The following is a 26,891-nucleotide window of genomic DNA, read 5'->3' as shown; positions in this document are numbered from 1 at the left end:
ATGTGTTTTAAACCGTGAACTTTGAGGAATTGTAGACATGCAAACTACACCATGGTTTCAGTGTTAATGTGTGAGAATTAGCTAAGGTATTTTCCAAATACTCATTACTCTCTAAAGAGCTTCTGAGCAGGAAATCAGAACAGGGCCTGTGGACCTGAATTTTATCTAGTACCACAGTTGATTCTGTTGCAGATGGTTTTCAGTCAGCCCTTTGAGAGACACCAAGCTGGGGTATTTGCCCAGATATGATTACCAATGGTCATGCAAGTCACCAATGAGATACAATCGAGAATCAACAAATGACTGAAAAGAGTGACAAAAGAAGAAGAGGATCCAGTAAGGACCAGTAGAGACGCTATCCCAAGCACTCGTGGCTAGGAGTTTTACAAATCCATTCATATAAATGGATGATAGTTAACAGCCAAATGGCACTGCATACTTTTTTAAGTTGCTGAGTATTAAAGTGTATGGCTAAGCATCATAAGTTTTGTTAAATTATATTTTGGTTGCTATAAAATTAGGTGTACATTGTGTGTCATAGATGTAGGGATACAGATGTGTAAATATATGTCGTTGTTTCAGTTCTTCAGCTGATACTTCATAATGTCTTTGCAACTTCTAAATGAAGGACCTCTTCAAATATTGTTTAGAAAGAAAAGATGCCTGTTCATCCCTGTCCACCTCCCTTTCTTCATCCCCTTCCTTGTCCCTTCCCTTCTTTTTTTTTATATCTTTATTGGAGTATAACTGCTTTATAGTGTTGTGATCCCTTCCCTTCTTGAACAAATTAGTCCATTAAGTGAGGTAAAATAACCCTTTGTCAGCATGGGGGAGGTGGGCATTCAAGGAACCACATGACTTGGCATTGGGTCTCAGAGTCTGAGAAAGGGGAGAGGATGTCTGCATAAGGGAGCCTGGAGTTGACTGCTGAAATCTGATTCGTGTGAAAGGGCATCCACATGAGGAAGTGGCCTTGGCAACCACTCTGTACAGATTGTCATAACCCGTGCCAGGTGGAGAAAATGTGTGGATGGGAAAGTGGCAGCTACAAGAATTTACTTAAATACAGGAAGATTGATCAAATAATTAAGGATATTAAGAATATGGTAATCAGTGTTATTTTAATATCTGTGGAGGGAGTTAAAATATGAAAAGGGCAAAAACTAGAATGAAAGGGTGTTGAAAGGGAATGGAGGATGTTAATGTGAACATATGATTTTCAATATAGAGACATTATAGAAATAAACATAGACTATATGTATGCATATGTTTATGAATGTGTTTGTGAATATGTGTAAATGGTTATGAATATGTGTTTTCATATGTGTGTATGTATATATGTACATAAATCCCCTAGCTCTGCCTATTGAGAGTACCTGGGACCACTGCTTCCCAAGAGCAATGAATACACCTAGTGTCCAGATCTTGGTTTCTAAATACAGCTCTCCAACTGAAGGAACTAAAGGTCTTTGGAGAAATGGCTGATTCTAGAACCACTACAGGGAAAATATAAGATGACCCTAGAACATACTATTGTTTCAAGAAGTAAGGGATCAGCCATAAAAAGAAACGAAATTGGGCTTCCCTGGTGGCGCAGTGGTTGAGAGTCCGCCTGCCGATGCAGGGGACACGGGTTCGTGCCCCGGTCCGGGAGGATCCCACATGCTGCGGAGCAGCTGGGCCCGTGAGCCATGGCCGCTGAGCCTGTGCATCCGGAGCCTGTGCCTCCGGAGCCTGTGCTCTGCAACGGGAGAGGCCACAGCAGTGAGAGGCCCGTGTACCGCAAAAAAAAAAAGAAACGAAATTGAGTTATTTGTAGTGAGGTGGATGGACCTAGAGTCTGTCATACAGAGTGAAGTAAGAAAGAGAAAGACAAATACCGTATGCTAACACATATATATGGAATCTAAAAAAAAAATGTCATGAAGAACCTAGGGGTAAGACAGGAATAAAGGCACAGACCTACTAGAGAATGGACTTGAGGATATGGGGAGGGGGAAGGATAAGCTGTGACAAAGTGAGAGAGCGGCATGGACATATATACGCTACCGAACGTAAAATAGATAGCTAGTGGGAAGCAGCCGCATAGCACAGGGAGATCAGCTTGGTGCTTTGTGACCACCTAGAGGGTTGGGTTAAGGAGGGTGGGAGGGAGGGAGACGCAAGAGGGAGGGGATATGGGGATGTATGTATATGTATAGCTGATTCACTTTGTTATAAAGCAGAAACTAACACAACATTGTAAAGCAATTATACTCCAATAAAGATGTTAAAAAAAAGAAGAAGAAGGGAGATATCAAAGAATAATTGGGAAACATCAAAGGATATAGAAGCCAAACTGAAGGGGTTTCCACTGGACAAATCTTGAACAATCTAAGCCTCAAAATAAATAATGGTAGAAACGTATTATAGTCAATTGAATAAAATAGGAGTCTATGAGTTCATACTGATTTAAATAATTAAATTGAATAAATTATGTTTGATGAGGAACAGGATATTTACATAATTACAAAGTGCCTTACCACAAAAATTATTAATAATGAAGGAGAAAAAAATGGAGAAGACTGGGTGATATACACCTTAATCAAATGAGTAAAATAATATTCCAGTAAGGTTACAAGTTAAAAGTTTGCCAAAATTGTTTGATAGGAAGCAGTGAGAAGAACAGAGCTTCACCACTGTGTTATTCCTGCCAACTACACATATCCTGAATAATCATGAGACAAATACAAACAGCTAAATCCTACAAAATAGCTGATCCATATTCTTTAAATTTTTCTAGTTTATGAAATTCAAGGGAAGCCTGAGAAAATTTTCCAGATTAAAAAACTAAAGGGCTTCCCTGGTGGCGCAGTGGTTGAGAGTCCGCCTGCCGATGCAGGGGACACGGGTTCGTGCCCCGGTCTGGGAAGATCCCACATGCCGCGGAGTGGCTGGGCCCTTGAGCCATGGCCGCTAGGCCTGCGCGTCTGGTGCCTGTGCTCCGCAACGGGAGAGGCCACAACAGTGAGAGGCCCACGTACCACAAAGAAAAAATAAATAAATAAATAAATAAAAAACTAAAGAGACAGGACAACTAAATGCAACATGCGACACTGGGCTGATCCTTTCATTATGAAGGACATGATTGGGATAATTGACAAAACTTGAAAGGGGTCTGAGGATTAGTAGCTCTGTAGTCATGTGTCAGTGTTAATTTCCTGATTTTCATGATTATAGTTGGATATATGTTTGTAGGAAATACTAGAGGATTTGGGGGAGACATTGCATTGTGTTGGCAACTACTCTCAAATGGTTTGGGAAATAAATTATTTTTATTGTCATTTCAACCTTTCTTTAATTTTCGAGATTGTTAAAAGAAGTCAAACAAAGGAGAAGACCCCTGAGTCAGGTAACCCTCCTTTTCCTGGCGACTCCCATAGTTAAAAGCTCAGTTTACAATGGTGGTCAGTTTTGCAGTCTATTTGTGCTAATTTCTGTTACTAACAACATAGCATCTTATTTTCTATTTGAGGTTTTTGGATTTTTCCTAATTATGCTTTTGCTTTTTATTCTATCAAATGTCTATGAATTTGATAAAGTCCTCGGTATTAACACAAAATCAGTAAGATTCATAAAAATAAAAATAAGTTCTTGGAGAAATTTATAAATTTCTACCTGCATTCAAATTGGAGTAAGTTGGCAAGAAATTTATAAGGGGAAAATACTATAAGGAGCACTCCCATTCAGAAACTCAAAATGGTTGCACGTGTTTATCCTGTAAGAGGTCTGTGATGAAACAGCAGGATGAAGGCTGTATGTCCAAACTTAAATGCAATCTTTTAAATCACCTTTCATGTCAGGCCATGTAAGAACTGGGCAATTCAAGAAGTAAATTAGAACAATTCTTATTTTCAATAATTTCTTAGGTCAACACTTAGAATAATGAAAAACTTATCTTTAACTCCAAGAAATCTGGACAGTTATTAAAGCAAATGTGTTGTCCTACTGGCCTACACCTGGTTATAAACAGCAGTACGACTTCAGAAAACCCTGGACACTGAGTGGACTTTCTAAATATAGCTTTTTCTTTCTATAAAGGTGTTTTACAAGAATGCTATCTTTTGTGAAAATGTGGCCTTTATAAAGGGTACACTAAGGTCTGTGACTTTTAGACCTAGAAAAGATTTGAAATATTTTCTTAGCCTGGGAATCCACATTTTAGAGGCATAGAAAGAGAAACCCAATGAAATTAAATATTTTGCCCACCATCAAATGGCAAACAAGCAGTAACGACAGCACTCAAGCCTCTGTCTTCTAAATCCATTGAATGCAGCATAAATAGATTGCAATAACTGCTGATTTTCATTGTCCTCAACACTACATTTCTTCTGTGCCTTATCCCTTTTCTTTTAAGAGGGATGACAACATTATCTGCAAACTTTATCTATAACTATTTTTTTTTAATTTTGCTGTTTAGTAACTCATTTTTGAAAAATTCTGTTTCTATGTTGAAAATGTGTAAGGACATTTACCTTCTTTCTTGAAACACCTTTGCCTGCATTTATCACATTTTATTTTGAACTATTGTGTAGCAATAAGTACAAAAGCGCGTCTAGTAGAAGAGATAATGTCAGAGGCAACAAGGTGTGTGTATGGGGGGGGTCGGGGTTAGAGTTGACATACCTTAAGGGAGATGAGGAGAGAGGGAAGAGAATAGAAATTTTATTTATTGGAAAAAATATGATGGCAAGTTAGAGAATTTTGGCTAAACTTAATACAATATAGCTTTCCTTAACTTAAATTCCGGGTTAACTTCCACTGTTTACATTGCCACAGACTAGGGAATAAACAAAGCAAAAAGATTTTTGGTACCACCATTTTGTGTTAATTTCATAAAGATTTCTACAAGACTTTTTAAAAATAAATTGAAAAACGAAAGTCTTGTCTTTAGCTTATTTTCCCTGTGTGCTTGCACTTTAATAAGTTGATAAATGATATTTAAACTCAATAGTTATGATTAATTCTGTCCCACAATTTTTAAAAGCACTGGGGATTGTGTGCGCGTGCATGCGCGCACCTTTACAACCAGTAAAACAAAGTTCTTGATCAAAAAATTATTATCACTTAGACTATTGAATAAAATCAGATATGATAGAGGGGCGAGCTGTTGATAGGTTTAAAAGTCACCCTAGGTGATTAATTCATGCAGCAGTGTTGCACGTTTCTCTTTTGATGAAGCACTTAGAAGTATAACCAAGCTTGGCTCTAATTTCATATCTGAGACCTGTTTTATTTAGAGTTCTTTGGCAAGTGCTTGCTCTGTGTTTTTATAGTCTTTGGTTGTGCTATAAAAATGTCAAAATTATGAATTAACAGATATGCAAAAGTGAAATCCTAGAAGATAGGATAAACATGAAGTCCTCTAATTATCACTCAAATAAGTTTGGTTGACACAGAACTGGGAATCAGATAAAGACATTAATAATTCATAATGCTGAAGTTAAAATCTTCTAGTTACAGTACAAAAGAAATCCTAATTTGTACCACAAGGTAATGAATTCAGTACTTTTCATTTGTTAAATATTTGCTTATTACCCTGCACCGTGCATATAACACTGTTGCCAAATTTGGAGGGCAAACAGGAAAAACAGACACTCTCTACCCTCAAGTTGTTTATACTGCAGTCAGTGAAATTTCTCTACTTTGAGATCTTTTAATTCCTCAGTTCATTGTAACATCTTCTTCAGATGAATTGTTTTTTGTTTGTTAAAACCAATGTTTAGCACTTTAAATAGTTTCTTCAATGTTCCTGATGGTGAAATAGAGTCATCATGCTAATTTCCAATACTAATTATAGAGTTGATAGGAGAAATGCTCAAGATTGATAGTAAAGTGATTTCGATAATCTACAAAATGTCTTGAGGTTTCCCAGATAACAACTTGTCTCCCAGACAAAAATGCACTTATTATTGATATTCCAAGCTTATAAAAATGTTTGTACTTTAATCATATAGCGATTTTACAACATCTTTTCATTCACATTTTAAGATATTTTGTTCAGTAGATTATCTCATTTTGAAACTATTGATTTATATATACATACTATGTAAATATTAGTATATATTTCTCAATGACTAGATTAGTGCTTTCTTAACTACTTAAATTTGTTTAATTCATATTGTTGTTCTTCAGCATTTCTTTTACTCACTGGAGCCTATCCCACTGACTTCAAAAAGCCTGAAAACTCTGAAAATCCCATTTAAAGTAACTGTATGGAAAATCGTTAAAATAACATATAATGGTAGAGAAGAAGTGTATTTAACATTGTGCTGAGATTATTCCATTAATAAAGAGATTAATCAATAATTCTAACATTCAGACATATAATAAAAATGAAAAACAATCATAATACTGAGCAATGACATTTTCAATAAAGGGAGATATTGAATATTGTATAGGAAACGAGAATCTGCAAAGCAGATAAGTTGGCAATGATTATACATATATTTAAAATACGTTGAAACAGTCATAGACAGTTTTTCTTTTTGGATGGAAAGAGGCATATTGAAGTGTTCAAGCACTACTTCAATTGGAATAGATATTTAGACACTATACAGAAAACACATGATTGCAGAAGAGCAGATATTAGCAGGTGTGTGAATGTGTATGTCTTTAATTAATGCATTTTCTTTTATTCAAAAAGGAGGAGAATGCCAAATTTACTTTAAAGGTGGCATTGTGATATGTTAAAGTTCCATTCTTAGACTTTTGCTGCTGTTACTGTTCCTTTAGTATTCACCAAAGAGTACCGTCCTGTCATTTATCCAAGTTAGAAATCTAGAAGCAATCCTGGGATTCTCATTATAGGGTCCCCTACCTTCATGCTCTCCCCTCAAGAAGTAACAAATTCTTGGCTCTCCTATATAGGAAAGCTCTCTCCAATGTACGCCTGCTCTGTAACTCTCCGGGTCTCGGCGCGCGGCTGGGAGAGCCGCCCCCGCCGCCCCGCATCCCCTCGGCTCAGGATCAACGGGCCGCCCGCGCCGCCGCCGCCGCGCAAGTCGGTCTCTCACTCGCCCAGGGCGCGCGCCCGGGCGGGGTGTGCGCAGCCAACTCGGTCCAAGCGGGGGAGGGGAGGACATGGGGCGAGGGGGACGCCACCCAAGTGGTCTGGGGTTCGGACCCAGCTAGGCGAAACGCGCCGGGAATCGATGACGGCTGGGGAAACTCGGGCAAACCTTTCTTGGGGAGTCACCCCTCCGACACCCCACCGCCCAGGCGCTGCAACGGAGGGTGAGCGGAGGGTGAGCGGAGGCTGGGGGAGCTCAAACTTGCGAGAGCTGGAGGAGGCGTCGGGCAGGCGGCTGTCGCCCGAGCGCTGCGCCTGCGGGGGGAGGGGAGGCGGCTGCTGGGAGGGAGGGGGAGGAGGAAGAGGAGGGAACCAGGGAGGGGGCACGCGTTGGGATCGCGGCGCGCGGCGTCAGACGGAGCCTGGGCTCCCAGCGGCGAGGTGAGGCGGAGCTACGCTCCTTGCTGAACGCGAACCGAGCTCGGCGGCAGCGGGGAAGACGCGCCGGAGCCCAGGCCGCGACCGAGAGCGGGAGCGAGGCGGCAGCGGCGGCGGAGGGGGAGCCCGCAAGCTGCCGGGCGGGGAGCCCAAGCCGCGCTGTCGCCGCGCAGGGAAGACTTGGCCAACACACTCACACACACACGTTCACACACCCAGCCCGAGCTGGCGCTCGCGGCTAATCGTCAACATGGCGCTGGGGCTCCTGCCCGAGCGCGCGGCTGTCGCCACCTGCCCGGAAGCTTTGAGCCCGCCCCGCCCGGCCCCGCCCCCGCCCCCACCCCCACCCGGCCCGGAGCCCACCCCTCGGCGGGGCCGACCGCAGCAGACAGCGAGAGAGGCGAGCGGGTTGCGGGCAGCGGGGGACGGCAAACTTTGCTGTTCGCCGCGCTTCCCCGGCCCGGCCCCTTCTCCCATCGCGAACGTCGCCACCCCACTTTCCTCCAACCCCGCACACCTCTCCCCACCCACCCCACCTCCTGTCGCTCCTCCTCGCCGCCTCGACTCTGCTCCGGGGAAAACTTCAAAGCGCCGGATCGCAGGCTCCCTGCTTACTCCCCGGCTGGGGATTTCAGGTCAGTGCCCGGAACACCTTTCCCCGCGGAGGCCGCGCGGGCTGGCGGCCGTGCGTGCGGCGGGCTGCAGTCGGCCCCCTCCCTCGGGGCCCAGACTAGCGGCGGGTGGCTCTTCTGACTCTCGCGTACCCCTCGAAGCTTGTGCCTCGCGCTTCACTTTGGCTGCTTTGCTCGCTTTCGTTTTTATTTCCTAGCTGTAAGTTATTAAAAATGCAGCCAACCTAAGCGGCCCGGCGTGGGCTTCGGGGAGGGAGGGGCGCGGCGGGGGCGGACTGCCGCCCCCCTGGGGGCTGGGAGGAGAGCAGGGAGTTCGCGGAGTGGAAGTTTGCAGGCAGTGTGTGCCTGTGTGCGCGGGAGCGCGGTCGTCGCTGAGTGCCGCGAGTCGGGCGTGGGGGGCGGGGGGGTGAGCTGGGCTGGAAGTTGGGAAGCTCGGCTCGTCGTTAGCTCGCTAGCAGGAAAGGGAGGGCGGCGGGTTCCCGTCTGCTTTCTTTTTCGACTCGGGAAAGAACTGTAAAAACCCCCAGCCGCCGCTGCCTCGTCTCGCCTCTCCGGGGGCAGCTCGTTCTTGCTCGTGGAACGACGGCGTGTGCGTGCGCGAGGGTGTGTGTGGCGGGCGCCCCGAGCCGAGCTCGACCTGGCCGCCGCTGCCGCGCGACTCGTGAGGGGAGTCCCGGTTTTTTGTTGTTTTGGCTTTCTTTGGCTTGCTCCAAAGCGTGAATCACGTGGATTAAAAAAAAAAAATACTAGGAAATGGAGCAGAGTGAGGGGTTCCGACTCTGCCCGCCCGCCAGCCAGCCAGTCAGGTCAGACGCTTTGTTTTGTAAATGTTCTTTTAAAATTGTAATCTGCCACCCTGGTCCACCCCCACCTTCCCCGCGACGTCGTGGGGTTGGTTTTAAGTTGTGAGACCCCAGGGGTGGGGATAGATCGTGCGGGGGCGGGGCGGCGGCGGGCGGGGGGGCGAGACCTGGGTCCTCCTCTGGGTAGCGTGGAGTCTGGTGGAAAGCCCTGTAGGGCGTGTGCGAGTCTGCGGCCGGAGGAAGTTGGTCCCACTCGGAGGGCGTGCGGCGCAGAGGCTGAGGGCGAAGAGGAACTTGCGCACCCGGGCGCGATCCTCGGCCGAGGCGGGGAGGGCGAGGCGCCGCTGCGCCTTGGGGCCCGCGCTCGGAGCAGGCGGGCGGCTGCGCTGCAGAGCCTCCGCCAACTAGGGGGCTCGGGGCGGCGGCGACGTGCTCCTGCTGTTTACCAAGCAAGCCCCGGGGCGCCGTGTGCGGAGTAGGGCGGCTCGAGGCACGCGTGGTCCCGGCGGGCTTCGCGCCGCCTGCACTCTCGAGTGGGCACGTCCCCGGGTCCCTGAGACGGCTGAGCCTGGCCTCGTGTAGGCCGAAGCCGGGGCGAGGCTTAATTTGCAGTTAATGAATCTTTTCCAGAAGTCCGCGATCTCCAGCTAGAGGCTGTGAGTGCCCGCGCGCGAGGGCGCGCGCCGCCGGCGTCTAAAGGGTTGGGGGGTTGCGGGGATGGAAGAGCGAAGGAGGGGGGAGGGTTATGTGTATTTAAAAACAAACCTTAAAAAAAGAAACCAGCGCGCTTCAAATAGGTATTCGTACAGCCTCTTGTGTCTAGAGTAGACAGCTCAGGGTTTTAGCTGCTTTTTTGTTTGTTTGTTTTTTTCTTTTTTTGAGAGAAGGCCAGAGGAGGGGTAGTGGTATTTGCTTCTAGGGGTAGTCTCTGGAGAAAAATCCGTAAAATGACTTAGGAATAAAAACGAGGAGGAAATGGCCCACCCCAGAAGGTGGTGGGTGGTGAACGCAGACAGACTTGGGTATTTGTAGCCATGTGACACTTGCTGTGGCACTGGAAACGGACACCGCGGGCCGAAATTAATCCTTAGGAGGTGTTGGATTCGGTTTGGCCAACAGAATTGCTTGTGTGGAAGGCATTTTAATTGTCGGCCTCTGAGACTCCTGTACGTGGACACTTGGAAAACACATTTGCTTCTCGACCCTTCCCACTCCACCCCCGACCCGTTATCTGGTCTGGGCTTTGCAGTGTCGGTTCCCGTGTTTATTATGGGCATGATTTCACCGCGAGGAGGAAGCGGGGAGATGGCGGTGATTAATATGCCGTCCAGGTTTAATCCGAGGCTGGCCTTTAGTGTGCGGGTTTACGCCGTCACTCACCGGGATTGCCTGGGGTAGTGGGGGGGGGCGCGGGGCTCGGGCGCCAGGCGCTCCGCGGGCAGGTCGGGGTTGGGGCTCGGACGGCCCCAGCGCTGTGCTTTGAGGCACTGTCACCAGTAGGTGACTGAGAGTTAATTAGGAAGTGTTCTCCGGATCAATGGGCCGCACAGCTTATTAGCGATTCTCTCCAGCCCTTTGCAGGGCCGGCCGGGCCTGTGCCTCCCACACAGGCCGGGACCCCGCGGCCCGGGCTGCGGAGAGCGCCTCTGGGAAGTGGGGAGGGATGGGCGGCGAGGGGCGACCGGGAGGTGAGTGTAACTTGGCCGGGCGGCGCGTTGCGTGCGGCGCCTCGAGGCCCGCGCAGCCCGCTCTTTCTTCCTGCTCTCGGTCGCCTCGACTGTGTCTTTAACTCGCTCCCGCTCGCGTCGCTGCCTGGCTGCTCCTCCCCGCCTCCCTTGCCTATCTCTTGTTCTCTAAGCACGACGCCTGTGCTCCCCGCCCAGTTTGGGATTAGACAAGATAAAAATCGGACTGCCCAGCGCGCAGAGCTGTGACTGTGCCCCGGCAGCCGGGCTGGCGGGAGCGCTGTGGGCCGGGGCCGGGGCGGACCCGCTGTGCGCTCGGGGCAGCCCGAGCCCGTAGAGTCCCACCCCGACCCTGCAGGCGCGGTCACGCTCCAGCGTTCTGTCTGTCTGGGGGCGGGCCGCGGAGGCGGCGGCAGACTCCCGTGAGCGAGCGAGCCTTTGGGCCCAGCGACCAGGGTGGAGGCAAGGCTGCGAGGGTTTCTCTTAACCCTTTAAAGACGATAGGGAGAGTGGGGGTGGGGAGTGTAGTAGAAATTCCTGGAGGCAAAGTAGCCCCCTGGGGAGAGGAGGCGGGAGTCTGGGCTTAGGGTTTTCCTTTCTCTTCTGTGTATGCAATCTCACATCCTGGTACATTGGGCTCGATTCTTCGAGGAACCAAACGCAGCTGCTAGGTGATCTAATTTGACCCGATACTTCTCAATGGGGAAGGTGTGAACACACACAGTGGGCACCCTCACTTAAGGAAGTGAGTTGGGGAGATGCAGAGGTTAGACCTTACCGTTCCCAGCGGCCCAGTATGTGAAGGTCTGCTCAGAGCTTTAGTCAGTGGGGCCTCTGACCGAGAGTGTTGCCTACCAAAGACCCAAGCCTGAAATGCCTGTCCACTGCGTACAGGTATGCATCGGAGAGAGCAAAGGGGTCCTTGAGTTGTCTATGTAAATAAAAACACTTTTAACCATGAACTTGTGGAGAGTTCAAATAAGATATGTGCAGGGAGGCAGCCTCCAAACAGGAGTTGGACAGCGATGTGTACAAGATCGATCATTTGTATCCACATCCATGGGGTCAACATTGAATGGGTCTAAAAATTTAATACAACTCTGCAGGCATTGGTCTCGTTCTTTCCCTGAGGTAGACCCCTGAGGTAGGTGGGTTACCCTATAGAGAAATGAATCATTAGTCACATTCCTCTCTCCTTCCCCCTCCTCTTCCTTTTAGGGTTTGTAGTCTTAGGGGATCCTCTAGTTACATTAAACTGCAAACCCATATTGGTCTGGGAACGAGCCCCATTATAGGCAAAGCAAGAATGTAAGTCGTGGGGAGGTGTACGTGTTAGACAGGAATGCACAGATTAAGATGTGCGCCTGAATGACATGTGCTGAGACAAATCAAGACACTTGGGCTCTGGTGCCCACATGGAACAAGAGATAGAGAAGAGAGAAAGAACTGGCCGCGAGGAATGTAAACATGGGTATGCAAATACTGAGACCTAGAGCGAGATCCTAGGAGAAAATCCCAGACTTTGTTGAGCTGGCAACTGGAGCAGAATTTCTGTAAGTTCGTTCGAGAGACAAAAGCCCATTTAAAGGTGTGAAGAGGGTCACCTGGAAACACAAAAAGCATTCACATGCATACATCCATGCTTAGATACACAGGCTGAACGACAAAAACTCCTCAGTGCCTGATGAAGATTTTCCTGCCCGGTGAGACAGAGCAGGGCACGGAAGTGTGGGCCACACAACCACATTCGCACACTCATTCACTGGGAAATACTGTGTCTTCGGCTAGAGGGAAACTGAGGGCGACGGTGCCTAGCTAAGGGTGGATGGCCCTTGGTTACTAAGATTGCTTCTGGTTATAGTTTCTTCCCATCTGGAGTGGGGAAGAGAGTATGTCTTGAGCAGGTAGGAGGATTTCTGAAAGATTTTTGAGTTCTGGACCCTGAGAGGATGGATGGTGGAGGAAAAAGGAGTAGCTTTGCATTCTGGGTCGGAAGCAAGGGATGTTGCGCTCCTCTAAGCCCTGTTTGCTAAGGTGGCGCAGGGCCTAGTGAACTGAGAGAGACTGAACCGAAAGAAGTACGAAGCTCGGCCTCTGGGCGGAATCAAGGGGAGGTATGCTTACTTTCCCTTTTTTTTTTCCCCCTTGAGGAGACCGTGCGGGGACGGCCAGCGTAGAGAGGATTAGCAGGCGCCTCTGTGACCCCAGACGCGCGCGTAAACTCGGCTTGGGTTTGGTTTGCGCGTGGCGTCGGTTTGCCGCGGTCCTTCTTTGTCTGAGCCCAGCCGGGAATTCCAGCTTTTATTGGGAAGACAGCACTCGGGTGGAGCCCGCGCTGGGTTGGGCACGACAGCCGGGGCTGGGCAGGAGGCTCGCCGGCCTCCGAGCCGCCCGAACCCCAGGACGGTCCTCGGGAGTGCCCAGCGGCCCCGGCAATGCCACCTCGGTGGTTTCCTCGAGGGCGGCGGGCCCGGCAGACCCAGCCCGGCGGGGCGTGGGGCCTCACGGGTCCACTTGGGCCGCCGTACCGCCCCTCTCCCCGCTGGCCCCACCGCTCCCCCGCCAGCCCCACCGCTCCCCCGCCAGCCCGAGGCCGAAAGGAGCTCTGAAGGCCCTCTGTTAAGCTCCAGGGTCACACCCGTACCCTGGGGGCCGCGCAGGGGCGGGAGGACCTTCTCCTGGCTGGAGGCCTCCAGCCCTCGGCTCACACGGTTTGGGCCTGGAGGGGCCTCGCCCAGGCAGGGGAGGGGAGGCCTATCCCGACCGGGCTGCCTCGCCCGAGTGAACGGCTGGCAGGATTCCGTCTGTTTGCAAGGCTGGCTGCGCTGCCGGGGCCTGGATGGTGGCGCTGGCTTGAGAAGCAGCCGGGGCAGGAGTGGAAGGTCTTCTCAGGCCACCCCCGTGGCAGCCAAGCCGCCTGTGCCCCGAGCACTTGGCCGGGGACGTCTCCCAACCTCCAGCCCGGCCCGTCGGCTTTCGCTGGTTGCCCGCCATGTGTTCCTCCGGAAGGGATAGCTGACTTTCTGTTGGATGGGAATTAACCAATGAGCTTCCCCCCCCCCCCGCAACGTTTCTGTAGCAGGCCCCCTTTCCCAGCGCAGGCTCATTTCCGCCGGCCCCTATTCGAGGGTGTTGGAATTGGGTGGGGGCGTCCCCGCACTTTGTTATTTCTTAGAACCATGTCTCCCCGGCCAGCCATCGCCCCTCAGCACCCATGGGCTCCGGCGCCCCGTGATTAGACTAGCGGGGAAGTCCGCTAGGAGAAGATCCTGACAGCATTAAATAGAATTTGATCTAAAAGACAGTTTCCAGTATAATCTCGTTATGCATCACAGACTCCCGGTGTTATTTTGTGGAAGGCGGACAATGATCAATTTACATTGACCCGGGGCCGGGCGAGCTTTTAGATGGTCATTGCCATATTGATTTGCATGCAAAAAGGAGACCTGCTAAAGTTAAAGACCGGAAGCTAAATGAAACTAAATTTATTGTCTAGGTGCAAACCAGAGGAACTACTGGGGGGAAGAGGGTGAGTGAAGTCAGGGTGCCAGGGGCAGAGCAGGTGAGAGGCCCAAGAGCTCCGGGAGGTCACAGATTTGGGAGCGATCTTTGCCCTGGTGATTTCAAAACGTGAGGAGCGGGCTTGTTTAGGGTATGGGCACCCAGCAGGGAAAAGTTATAAACAGGCACTATTGCATTGAAGGCACTGGGATCTTTTAATGCTAATAGTAACTGCGAGGGGGGAGGAGAGGTTTATAGGGTTATAGGGGTCTTCCTGCACCATTTCCGGCACCCCCCATTTCTGTTGTTCTACCCGAGCGCTTATAACCGTGCCAAGGGCACCCAAATTCTTGCATCTGAAGAGTTACATTTTTTTTTAAAGACAGGCCTTAAACTTTCCCCGCCCCCCTCCCCCCCCCCCCGCGAGTAGGGGGCGGTTCTGCATGCCGCTGCGGGCAGACCTAGACGTTTGGAGGCTGCGGGAGTTCCTCCCCGGACGCAGCAGCAGCAGCCCCAGACTCGGCCGGACGCCGATCGCTTTGGGAAGCGGCTCGTTCCAGGTGGCCCAAGTGGCGGGGGCGGGGGAGGGTCTGCCGGGGCCAGGGACTCACGGTGCCGGGGGTGGGGGGATCACCTCCCTGGAGGTTGGAAGGGCCTGCACGGAGGGTGTGGAGGAGGGAAGGCGGGGGCTGGAAATCCTGTCCCAATCGGCGGTGATCGCCAAGGCCGGAAAGTTTAAAAAAGAGAGAAAGCCACTGGCTGCAAGCCAGGGGCTGCCGGGCCGCCGGGGCGTGTTTGGCTGACTAGAGGGGTGAGGACCCGGCTCCGCCATCGCCTCGGTCCCTCCCGCTGCGGAGGCCCTGGCTTGCCCCAGGCGCTCCTGGAGCCATTTCACGCATCCGGAGCCTCGGCCACTGGAGGAGCCACCCGCCCGGGGCCGGGAAGCCGCAGGGGCGGCTGAGTGTCCGGCGCTCCTGCCCGTTCCCCTTCCCACCGAGCTGAGCTGGAGACGGCCCTGGGTCGTGGAGCCTGTGGCGTCTGTGGCATCGGGTGTGGATGGTTCCCGGAGCTTCTGAAAGCCCGGGGCAGACCAGGAAATTGAAGATGGGGTGGGGAGGGGATGTTGAGCGCTGACCCTGCGCTGCTGGGATGAGAAGTTCTGGAGAGGAGAGAGAACCCCAACCTCCGGCTTGTCTCGGGACTTGGCTTTTTGTGGGGACCCCCAGGAGTCCAGGAGGGTCCAGCATCTTGCAAGCCGCTTCCCCCTCAGTTGCCTCCCCAGCCCACTTTGGTCCCTGGGTTTTTCATTAAAGTCCTAGGAAAGGTAGATGTAGGCAGTCTTTCCAAAGGGCTTTTGCTCTGTCTAGATAATTTGATTGATTGCTTTATGTGGCAAAACTAGTGTGGCAAGCCTTCTTGTAGTTCCAGGTGTCAGCACTTTTTCCAGAGACCTAAGAGTAGCACCCACCTCCCACTGCCTGTTCTGGGCTCCTGGAGGAGGGGAAAGTGGAGCCTTGTTGGGAATCCCTGGCCTCACAGCAGGGTGTTCCAGTGTAGGGAGATGGGTAGGATGTTGGCAGAAATTTCGAAAGACTTCACATGGACCAAGAGATTTCTGGGTGTAGGAGAAACTAGGATGCGGGCTCCTTGTGGACCGAATTTCATAGGTGTTAAGTGCTATCCTTTTACTCTGTATTGGAGTACAAGGGCTAAGGAAGCCTTCCGAACTTCTTGGGGATTCGGGATGGCACAATTTGACCGATAATTGGCTCCTCTCCGCAACTCCAGGACTGAGTTTGACCGTGGCCCATTTTTACTAGCTGTGTGACCTTGGGGACAGGTTATTTATGGCCTCTGAGCCTCAGTAAGTTTCTTATTTGTCAGACTGGGTATAATTTTCCACCTTTAGGATCAAAGAATACTTGGCACATAGTAGGCCCGGAGGATTAGTAATTGCTTTGAATGACTGGTCAGATTCCTATAGGTTGCTTCTCCGTTCCCTGCTGCCCCTGAGATGCCCGCCGCCCTCCCCCCGCAAGACCTGCGTAGGCCAGTGTCTGGGGACCAACCTGCAGGTTAAGCTCCCCTCCAAGGGTATTCCTGAGGCTATTCCTCCAGGTCTGCCTCCGTGGGTTCCTCCTTCTTTCCCTTTGTTACAGTTCTTTGCATTCTGGGCTTTAAAGGAATCCATATGAAAAGGCTGGGATTTTTTTTTCTCCCCCTAAGTGGGATCATTTATATGGTTAGGAATTGATTCCAGAACCGGTATCTAGGTGCTCTTTGGCAAGTCCTCCCGTCATTCTTTCGGGGGGAGGGAACAGCGGCGGCTGGAGGGGAGAGACCTGGTGGGAAGAGGTGAAAGGGTCTGGCCCGCTGCAGAGGCCAGAGGTGCTGTGGTTTGTCTGATAGGGATTAAGTCCGGATGTTATGAGGTCTCAGTGTGGTTTTCAATAAAAGTCTGTCAGGGATTGCTTCTTTTCTATGGATATGTATTTTAAAAACTTTACTAGCATGAGAAGAAAACCAGACCTGTATGGATCCAGGCCGGTAGTAAGCTACTGTGATCAGGTTTCCTACTAGACTCCCAGAGGGGAAGTCAGCATTTGATTGAAGCTACACTTGGTTCTTGACTCTCTGGGGATGCCTGCTCTGAAACAGGAGCCCTCCCTTTCTCTCCTCCCCCCCACCCCCCTTTTCCCTTCTTCCCCTAAAAGCCTTTGTGCTGAAAGAGCTTCAGTAGGCATGAGTCCCTGGTACCTCTCTAAAGAATGCCTTCCAGTCTTTGCTGACATTGTTTTGTGAACAGTGGGTTTTACCAGGCCAGCAGTTTTCCCCCGATCTTAGCTCACTATTTTAGAGGTTCGAGTATGCCCAGGATGCGCCCAACTGCAGTGCTTTCCAGTGTGTGTAGCCAGGGCCTTGCCTGTAATCTGAAAGACACCTTAACCTTTGCCCTAGGTGCCCCCCCGCGGGTGGGGGTGGTGAAGGTGGGGAGAGCAAGGACAGGGGATCTTGTTGAGGGTCTGTTTGTTTTCTCCAGCCACAGAGGCAGAGGGGTGGAGTGGGGCGAGGCCGAGAGTACGTTCCAGCCTTGGGTCTGATTTAAAACTTGGTTTAATTGGAGAAACTCTTAGGCATTTAACAGTTCTGTACAAATGCAAACTTGACATAGCTCTAGGCCTACGTCAATTAGGAAAGAATAAATGAAGTACAGAGATGTCCAAACTATGTAATTCCTAGAGTTGTCTGCCCTCCCGTAAACACATGACAAGTGCCAAGGCATTTCCAGTCAAAACACCCATGGAACCAGCAGCCTCCATCCTTTGTATTTATTATTTTATTAACAGCATTTTACAGAGCATTTAACAAGCACAGCCTGCCTGCTTTCCACCACAGCTCTCAGCAGACTGAGGGGTGGAAAACAGATGGGGGTGGCGAGGAGTGGTCTCTAGAAGAGACTTCTAAGCTGGAGACATCTCTTCAGATGGGCAAGGAAAAGGAACATTTGGGGTTCCTTTCTCCTGGCCCCAAAGAGAAGACAAAAGTAATGCTTTGGAGGAAGAAATCCCCTCTCCCTTCTCCGGAGGAAAGTTGTGCAGATGTGGTCTGTCTAGTCTCCACTTGGATTCCAGAAGGTGTGAAGCAGGGTCTGCTTTCCCAATACTCTGCCCATCAGTTATTGGTGCTTTTCAAAGAATAAGTATTTGTCTGCTATCATTATTCTATATCCTGGTGGAAAGTTTATAAGGAAAACGAATGCCTTTCTTAAGTCATAAAATGAGCCTTGTATGATTATTTAGTTAAAATCTATTTAAGGACCGATTAGGCGTGTAATTTGCGCTAATAATGACGATGATGGAAATGTTCGACTTAACCAAAAATCATAAAAGGAGACATTTTGATCAGTGGGGCGACCAGGAAGGATTCAGGGAGTTGGACGGTTTTCCGAAACACGAGGCTTTGGGCTGCAGAAAGTGCCAAGCTGCCTAGCCTCTGGGACCACGGTAGAGAGGGCTGCAGGACCCCAGGCTTGGCCGGGGCAGGCCGACCCACGCTTTGCTGAGCAGAGAAACCGACCCTGGGAGTCTGAACAACCTTTATTCCCAGCTGAGGAAATGGGGGAGGGGGCCTGAGAGGAAGAAACTCTGGGAGAGAGCTGATGAACCCCACAGAACTCTGCGCGAAATGGCTGTGTTCTCTTGCTTTAACAATCAGCAGCGACACACGCATTGCTGTCTAGGCTAGCCTTGGCTGGAGCCTGGAAGGGTGGGGGGAGGGGGGGTCTCTTGTTCTGGAGAAACCTGCCAGCTGCTGGGCTTGGTGCGAAGGCAGACACAATGCTGCTGTTGGTTTGATCTCTAACTGGATTGTTAGTCTGGCTTTAACTGTGTGGTAAGGGGGGAATGTGAAGGCTGTTTACAGCGAGTGCAAATAATGTGACAGCTGTTGGTGCAGGAGCAGCGCTGTGCCTCCTCGGCGCTCACACAATGCGTGCACTGTGCAGGCCCACGGAGAGCTGCAGAGGTGGCCGCCCCTTGCTGGCCCGGGAGCCCTCGGATGCGCTGCGAGAGAGCCCTCCGGCGGCGGCACCCGCACCCCGCGACACGCATCTTTCTGGCTCCTGGGATCGTGGTGGACGTGCGCGCTGGTTGGTGTGTTGTGGATTAGGGAACTTGTTAGGCAGAGGTGGCAGGAGAAGGCCTGCGGGGTCATGAGTGTCAACTGTCTGGAGGGGTTTGGCCGGGATCTGTTGACCTGGGGCCTCAGTGGCTTGTGACCGGGTTGTTAAGATTTGGGAAAGTAACTTTCCACCCTAAAGCAAGCCTGTTGGAAAGAATGTATTAACTGAAGGCTTTCTGGAAATTGCAGAGGCTCTGAAGGCCGTTGTTCTTCCTCTGAAATGGCCCTGTTATTCAGACAAGTTCAAGAGACAGGCGGCCGCTGTGTTCTATGCCCTCGGCCCCGTTTCCTGGATTGGAAACACAAGTGTGTAGGTTCAGGACCCGAAGGGGGGTGAATGGGGGTGGGGAGGGGTGCAAGTCGGCTTTTGATCACCCGCCTCCCTTTGCCTTCCCGGTTTTTAAGAGCGCACTTGCCTTTCAGCTGCAGGACCAGCGGTGCTGTCTTGAGGTCTGCCCACAGCGCCACCCACTCTGTGACTTAATCAACGAGATGCCCACAGCCCGGCCTTCTCTGAGTTCCTGGTCCTCTGCCAGGCACTGCGGGGAGGCGCCAGGGTGGGAGGGAGAACAGTTGGTGGGTGGCAGCAATACCCCGCTGGGCCGGTCCAAGCTGGCAGGCTCAGGATGGTCCTCAGGATGGTCCAGAAGATGGGCCTGCCCCTGGGCTGTCCTGGGGCAAGCTGGGGGTAAGCACCACTCCCCCCAACCTCAAGGTTGAAGGCTTCCGCAACCCTGGCCCCCGGGCTTTGGAGGATCATTTAGAGCTGACTTAATTCTATATCCTGCCCTTCTGTGTGATTTCGGCCCCTGAGTGTACAGCTTGCAGGATATCTGCAAATTACGGGTCCACCTCCGCTCCCCCCTGCCCCCACATCTACTCTCTGAGTTATAATGTGGACTTCTACATCTAGTTGGGTTCCCTAGTGGGGAGCTGGGAGATGCTTCTGGAATGATACATGAACTTCGGTGCCAGTTCTATAAATTGGTCTCTTTTTAGGACGTGTGCCATTTTCTGTAGGAATGTTGCTTGCAAAAACGAGTTTCGCCTTGGAGGAAAGGCGGAAAGATAAACAAGCCTGCAACGCCAAAGCGCTGGCAGTCTTTCCCTCCTTCCAGCTCTCTTAAAGCAGCCGGGCTGCATTTCCAGGATTAGACTCGTGCTTGTGAAGAGGGACTCTGGTTGGCTTTTTTTTCCCCCGAAGCAAATGCAAATTAGAGAAAAATAATTTTCTTTCAACGATATGCAACGTATGAGTCACTTGTTATCGTGCTCCGAGGCAGGTCTCATTGGCGCGTCTGCCAGCTCGCTCACATCTGCTGGGCGCTGTTTGGGGCATTTTAACCTTGGTGGTGTCGTGTCTGGTCCCACGGGTCAAGGAGGAGTAATTAAGCTCTGAACAGCTAGAAAAATTCACGGGCCCCCACGTCTACCGCAGTTTTCCCACAGCTTTGTTTGGGGTGTTCCGGGTTCCAAGATGAACAGACGTGGGGTTCCTATTGTTCCTCGTAAAGAAAGTGGGAGCCCCTGTCCTCCTCTGACCCTCATCCCCAGCCTTCCCAGGACTCCCAGGCTGCACACAATCAGCAGGGAAGCCGGGTGCAGGTCACAGGACCCTGTATTGTATGCATCTTTTATTCGTAAAAAGTTCCTTTGTGCTTCCTGTGTGTACTAATGATAGCTGTCGTTAATAGCTTTCTGGTCTAGCTTGTTCCTTGTGGGGGGAGGAGTTTGCAGTGAGTTCACTATTTCTACAAAGCCCTGATGGAGGCTGCAGTGCAGTGACACCCCGTCTAGAGTCGTGGTCTATGGATCGTTTATTCTGGATCTGCCTCCAGGTTGTGTAGACTCCAAGTGGGAACCCAGCCTGTAGGGACCAGACCCGAGGGGGTGTGGAGGGTGGGTGGGCGGGGAGGAGAGGAGTCAGGTTGATTGATTGCTTTCAACCGAGGTTTCCTGTCCTGGGCTGCTGCCTCCTGTTGAGGGACACCAGCTTCCAAATGGGGCCCCCTCTTGCATACACGCGTGGTTGTGTGTGGCACAACCGTGAAAGAAAGTGAAAGGAACAAAAAGCCGAGGCCTGGCGTCGGGAGGGGGGGTTGGCGGGGGGAAGGGGAAGTGTCTGAGGTTGGTCCAAGAGCTGACGGGGGGCCACGGCTCTGTTTTTGGGAAAAGGGGGTGTGTGGCGGGCAGCCCCGGTTTGGCGGCGGCTCTCCCGGTCGATCCTTGCTGGTGCCCCCCTCCCCAAGCCCCCGAGCCCCCTTTTACAGTTGGCTACACCTGGCTTGCATCTTTGAATCGGGGAAGGTGGGGGAGGCTTCCACGGAGAGAACACTCCAGACTGGCCGAAGGGAGCGCAGGACGATGGGCCGGAGCGGTCTCCAGTCAGTGCCCACTCCCCTGGGGCGCGCCGCCGCACATCCTGGGTTCTCCGTGCGCCCACCCAAAGTTGCTTTTTGTCAGAGATTCAGCGGCAGGCGCCTGGGAAGGGGGAGCCCAGAGGAGCGCGCGGGCGGGGTGAGCTGGGGTCGGGGGCTGGCCGAGAGAGCCGGGGGTCCTGGAAGGTCAGGCGGGGGGTGCGTGTGGGGGGGCGGCCCCGCGCGGGGACCTGGCGTAGGAGGGGCGCGGAGCCTGCGGCAGCGCGGGTGTGTGTGGTGGGAGAGAAAATCCCTTTGCTGCCGACCGATCCGTGCTCGGGGCTGAGGCGGGGGAGGGGGCGCCGCTGCCGCTGCGGGCCAAGTTCACTCCCGACTGACCCGAGTGGCTCGCGGCGCTATCCTGGCGCCCTGGGAGGAGGCAGGGAAGGTTCTGGTTGCTCAAAAGGTCAGGGCCAGCTGCGTGAGTTTCCCGTCCCCCACCCCGTCACACCCGCACTCCTGCTCCGCAGCTCTGTTACTAATGCAAAACTTGGGTCGTGAGTGGGGACGCCTCTGGAGGCGGCGACAGCCATGACTTGGAGTGTGCCAAGAGACAGCGCCTGGGCAGGCTGGATCACTCCTTCCACTCCTCACTCCCCCCCAGCACCCATGCCCGGCTGCAGGACCCGTCGGGCGACCTCCTTCAGCCACACCCCAGGACGCCTGCGACCCTCGCCCCGACCTGGGGGCATCCTTGGGGTTCCCTTCTCCCCACTGCTACACATACTGGGGAAAACATCCCAGGAGGACTTGCCCCAACGCTGCACACCCTGGACCGCTTTTTCTCATCTCCCACCTCCTCGCGGCCCCCAGTGCTAAAATAGGAACTTCTTCTTCCCTCCCTTCCTTGACACCAGTAGAGAAGTGTCTGTGTGTGACTCAGTCTGCGCTTGGAGCAGTCCCAGGAAGGGCTCCCGCGCCATGAGCTTTGGGCTTCCATGAAAGCCACACACTCTGCAGAAGGTCACCCCTCCCTGGCCCCCTCTGTGTCCCTGCCTCAGCCTTCCCTCTGCCGCAAGGAAACTATGTAGCCATTCTGGGGTTGGTTTGTTACGTAGAATGTTTAGTGGAGTCAGATGCTGTTTAATGGGTCAGATGTGGCCTGCACCAGCTATTGCCAGGCAGAACTCGAGTCCATAGTGCAGTTTAATCCTCTGGAAAACACGGTGCCAAATATTTACAGATGAGGGGGCCAGAGTTGAAGAGGTCCGGCCACCTGCCCAGAGACACGCCGTGGATGAGAGTGGGAGCTGGGAGGCTGTGGTGACTGCGCGCGCGCGCGCGTGTCCTCCACAGAGAACCAGCCATGCCGGTGCAGCGAGAGACACCCCTTCCCCGAAGAGGTCCCCAGCCTACGGAGGACCGTGGCACATGGCATGCTGGCTGGGAGCCCTGCCGTCTGCCCGGCCTTCTGAGCCGGAAGCTCCCCAAAACCCGTCCAGGTCTTCTTGGTCACTAACTGGATAAATGCCTGATGCGGCATGGGGTGCCTAGAGAGTGAGGCCCTAGGAAGGGGCACCGTTCGTATTGGAGTGGAGTTGGGATGGTTTGGTGGCACTGCTTCCCATTCCGTCGCTGTCACTTGACAAGCGTGCTGTGCAGACTTGAACCAATCCATCAGCGCCTCAAGGGCGGAGGCAGTGGAAAGTGGCCCGGTGCCAGGAGGAGCTGGGGTGGAGAGAAAGGAGAGGTGGCAGGAGTGGCCTGGTGCTGCCTTCCTCCCTGCGCTCACGCCAGCCTCTCACGGCCACTGCTCCTTCCTTTGCAGCCTGTTTGTTGCCTGCCAAGGGAAGTCGCCTTTAAAGAAAAAAAACAAAACAAATGTTCTCTCCTTCTCCTCATTCCATAATGGTGTCTTCATGGCAGGAATCGGCAGAACGGTGGTGGGTGCAGCTGGGGACCCGTGTGCCCCCTCGTGTCTTTCCACAGAGGGCCAAAGTGCCCTCGCTCAGGGATGCCGAGGTTGGGGGGACAGCTCCTAATCTTGGTCCCTCTGACCTCTTTCTGCCAATCAGGCTCTTCTCCCCAGCGTCCAGGCCAAGCTCGGATGCTAATCATAACTCTTGGCTCCCGGACCAGATGACTGCCCAAGTCTGTCGAGGGAGACTCAAGCTCTCCTGTGCTTGCCCCTAGGGCCAGACCGAAAGCCGGAGACCACGCGGCAAGTCTGCGTTTTGCAAGCCGGGTCTCTCCCAGAACTGGGTGTTCAGCGGGCAGCCACCACAATTCCTGGTCTGTTCTTCAGAAACCAGACGCTCTTCCGTCTCCCCGGCTGACCCCTTCTCTTGGCCACCTTCCCTCTTCATCCCTGTCCCACATCCTTGCCCCCTTCTCTCCACTGCTGGAAAAAAGGGTTAAAACCCAGAGCCAGGGTGTAGCTTAGCAGCTCCCACTGGAAACAGGTTGGTGCTTGTAAAGTGCTTTTCATGACTGGCTTCACACATCTTGGCACTTCCAGAAGCATCACCCACCTGTGGAAGAAAAGGGGGGGGTCGTTGAGAAATAAGGGCAGATGAGCCTCTTATATACAGCAGCAAAGCGCCTGCTGTGTCTGTCATCTAAATCACGTCATTTGCCCCCTGCAGCATGACCCACAGCCAAGGGTCAGGGAAGTCACTTTTGAAGAACTTTTCCTTGGAGGTTAAAAAAAAAAGAAGAAGAAGAAAGTAAGAAAGACCCCCAACTATTTCAATAGCCGCTTCTAGAAGAGGAATGGGGTGAGCGTGGCGGTGTCTCTGACCCTATCTCTGTGTCCCTTGCGCCCACGATCCCCTTAGTTAGTTTAGTTCTACATCCCAGAGAGATGGGGGGTGGGCCCGTTCTTCAGTGATGGTGGGGTGTACGCAGTATGGCCTTTGCCCAGGATGAGGGTGTTCCTGCCCAGGATTTGGGCTGTCACTCTGGAGAAGGGCCTCACGCCAGGCAGGGCCCCCGGCTCCTTGGCCCTTTCCACTCAGGTCCATCTTTGGCCCGGAACCGGAAGAGAGTTAAAAGTCTTTAGCTCGTTGCAATGAAATTATGGCTGGCAGTGGCGCCGCTGTTTGTTCAACAGACCTCCACTTTTAAACAGTTCACAAAAAGTTCATGGGGCAGCTAAAGTTTATAAGTGTGTGTGTGTGGGTGTGGGTGTGTGGGTGTGGGTGTAGTCAGCAGGATCCAGTACTGAGCCTTGCCCCTCCTCCTCTTGTTTCTTCACGGCCAGCCCCCTGCCCCGCCCCGCCTCCACTCCCGTGACACCGGACCACGCTCGGGGCCTCAACGGACCACGCTCGGGGCCTCAACCCTCCATCTGACCCTGTGCACGTAAGAACACTTCATCCTGCCACTGGGTGTTATTTATCTGTGCGGTGTTAATATTGAAAACCCCACCAGTCAAGACCTGGAAGGGCGGGGAGAGGCTTTGAAAGCACCCCATGGTCCCAGGTGTCTCTAAAGTGCATTCCCCTCTCATGCTAAGTCCAGGCCGCCCTTTCTAAAGAAAAGCCCTTTCAAGGGAAGGGGGCTGCTGGCCCTTTTTGAGGGGAGGGGAGAGGGTTCAGTAGGATGATTGTGGCAGGGGCCTTTCTGTTTCCTCAGTCAGGTGCTCAGAGGTCCTTGTCCCAAGGTGACAACTGAAGGAGACATGTAAGAGGCAGCTTGTGTAAGTTTTGAAGACTGGAGCACCAGAAGAAGATTGGGGCTTCGAGGGCACACACGCTTCGTCCCTCATCCTTTTCTTAAGGGTTTGATGGAGTGACCCTTTGGCTTCTGGTATAATGTCCAAATTTCATCATGACACCCAGCCAGGGGGTGGCATGGTGTGGTCCTCCCGCTGCAGCCACGGCCAGGACACTTGCACCGAGGAATGTTGCTCCTCCACCTTTTAGATGAGGCTTCCCTGGACATCTTCCTTTTGGTCTTCCTTTTGTAGAAGGGGCTGCAGGGGTTAGGGAGGGGACACTTTGTTGAACGTGCCTTCTGGTCGGCCCTGCACTAGTGGTGGCCTGCCCCCAACTTGATTTGTATGTTCGAAACATGGAAGAACAGCCCGTGAGCCCCCCACAGAACCTTCCTTGATGCCCAAGTCCATCTGAGTCCACCTTTTCGGGGCACTGTGGCCAGCCACTGGAAATGCCCCAGTCTGTCTAAAGAAAGGGACGCTTCCTAAAGAAATAGCTTCTCTAGAATCCCACCAGGCCGGACACAACTGGGAGATCCCTGCCTCTCCTCCAGCTTCATCGTTGAGCTCTAACTACGCGCCGTGTGTCTGCGGCGTGGGGCTCTTGATGAACAGATGGTGTTCTCTTCTGTATAGGGGCCGATGGGGGATGCTGGTGGACAAAAGCCTGTGTTAGGACAAAGAAATGCAGAGGGATAGCCTGGCTGGCTTTGGGATTCAGGTCTCCCAGGTGCTCCCCGACCCCACCCCTAGTCACTCTCGGAAAAAGAGTCCCCAGTCCTTGGTGGCTCCCACCCAACAGACCTGGCAGTCAGCTCCGTGTGCTAAAGTGTAAAAGCAAGCATTTGCGTATTTTTTCCTGCTAACAAAGGAAATGTGTCGACTTGGGGAACATTTGGGCTTTCGGGAGCTGTGTGGGTGGGTGTGTGAGGGAGGAGAAAGAAAAGTTGCCCCCATGAGCTGCACACCAGTGATTTCACACTCAGGTTTGGGTCCTGTGTAAAGAGGCCGTGGCTGGGGGGGGGCCCTCCCCCGCCACCCTGCCCCGGACAAGGGAGTCTGAGCAGGGGAATTGCCTAGGGCCATCGGTCCCAGGCATTAAAGGCTCCCCTACTTATTAACCCAGCATTTAACAGCAGGATATGGAGCTGAAGCGCAGTCAAAAGAAACGGCTCAACCTCCAAAGAGCAATTAAAATCCTGCACGAGGATAAATCACGCACCGTGATAATCCTGTGAATAAAATGCAGCTTGTCCTGACCCTTCACTCATGCAGCAAACTAGAATGTGGTGTGGGTGGGGCTGGTGGGCCGGGAAGTTAAGGAGGGGGCGGGGCTCTCCCCTGTGCCTCAGCAGCCTCCCCCCTCCTCCCGCTAGACGGAAAACGGGTGGCTTCTGCTTGCTCCCCGTGGGCCGGAATCTTGCAGCCCCAGCCCCAGCCCCAGCCCGGCAGCCTGGGCTGCTCCGATTTCTGCACTCGCTCCTGATTGCTGGTCCCCAGCGAGCAGGCGTCATTGAATTACTCAGCCCCCTCCCTCTGCAGCTCCCAGGCCAAACCACCCAGGTTTGGGGCTTAATCTAATCTAGGGCTCGGGTGGGGTGGCTCGCCAGCGCACTGACTCTTTTTACCCCTCCATCTGTAAGTCACACGCACCGCAGCCGTGGAAGTGAGTCGTAGTTTGGGCCACCACACCGGACTGTTGTGCCTTTTAGCCCACACCCCACCCCTGTCCCCAATCCTTTCAGCCACAAGAAGAGTCAATGTGGGGCTCCCTGGAATCTAGCACCGTCCACTTTCGATCCAAGTGTGTTCTCCAAAAGGCTGGGAAAGGGGAAGGGAGAAGGGAGAAGGGCAGGTTAAGGGTGTCATGTGCTGTACCTTGAATGGTGTGGCCTGTGGCTCTTGAACTCTCTGCATCCCCAGCGCCTCCTGCCAGGGAAGTTCCACCTCCCTCCTTGAACCTCTGGCTCAGGTGTGTTCCTTTGCTTCTGGCCATCTGTAGAACGTGGAGCAGGGTCTGCCTTCC

At 52.5% G+C, this 26,891-nt stretch overlaps 1 long non-coding RNA gene across 1 annotated transcript; it reads left to right on the top strand.

Annotated features, from left to right (window-relative positions):
* The first annotated feature begins 7,895 nt into the window (after nt 1-7,895).
* On the top strand, nt 7,896-24,911 carry LOC308609786. The gene is made up of 4 exons (XR_014014345.1): nt 7,896-8,124; nt 23,793-23,924; nt 24,410-24,510; nt 24,784-24,911. It is a non-coding gene; the product is annotated as an uncharacterized lncRNA (long non-coding RNA).
* Nucleotides 24,912-26,891: the final 1,980 nt, after the last annotated feature.

The sequence above is a fragment of the Mesoplodon bidens genome (assembly GCF_964165515.1).
Source record: "Mesoplodon bidens genome assembly, contig: HAP1_SCAFFOLD_146, whole genome shotgun sequence".
Lineage (NCBI taxonomy): Eukaryota > Metazoa > Chordata > Mammalia > Artiodactyla > Ziphiidae > Mesoplodon > Mesoplodon bidens.
This window is presented reverse-complemented; position numbering and strand designations above follow the sequence as displayed.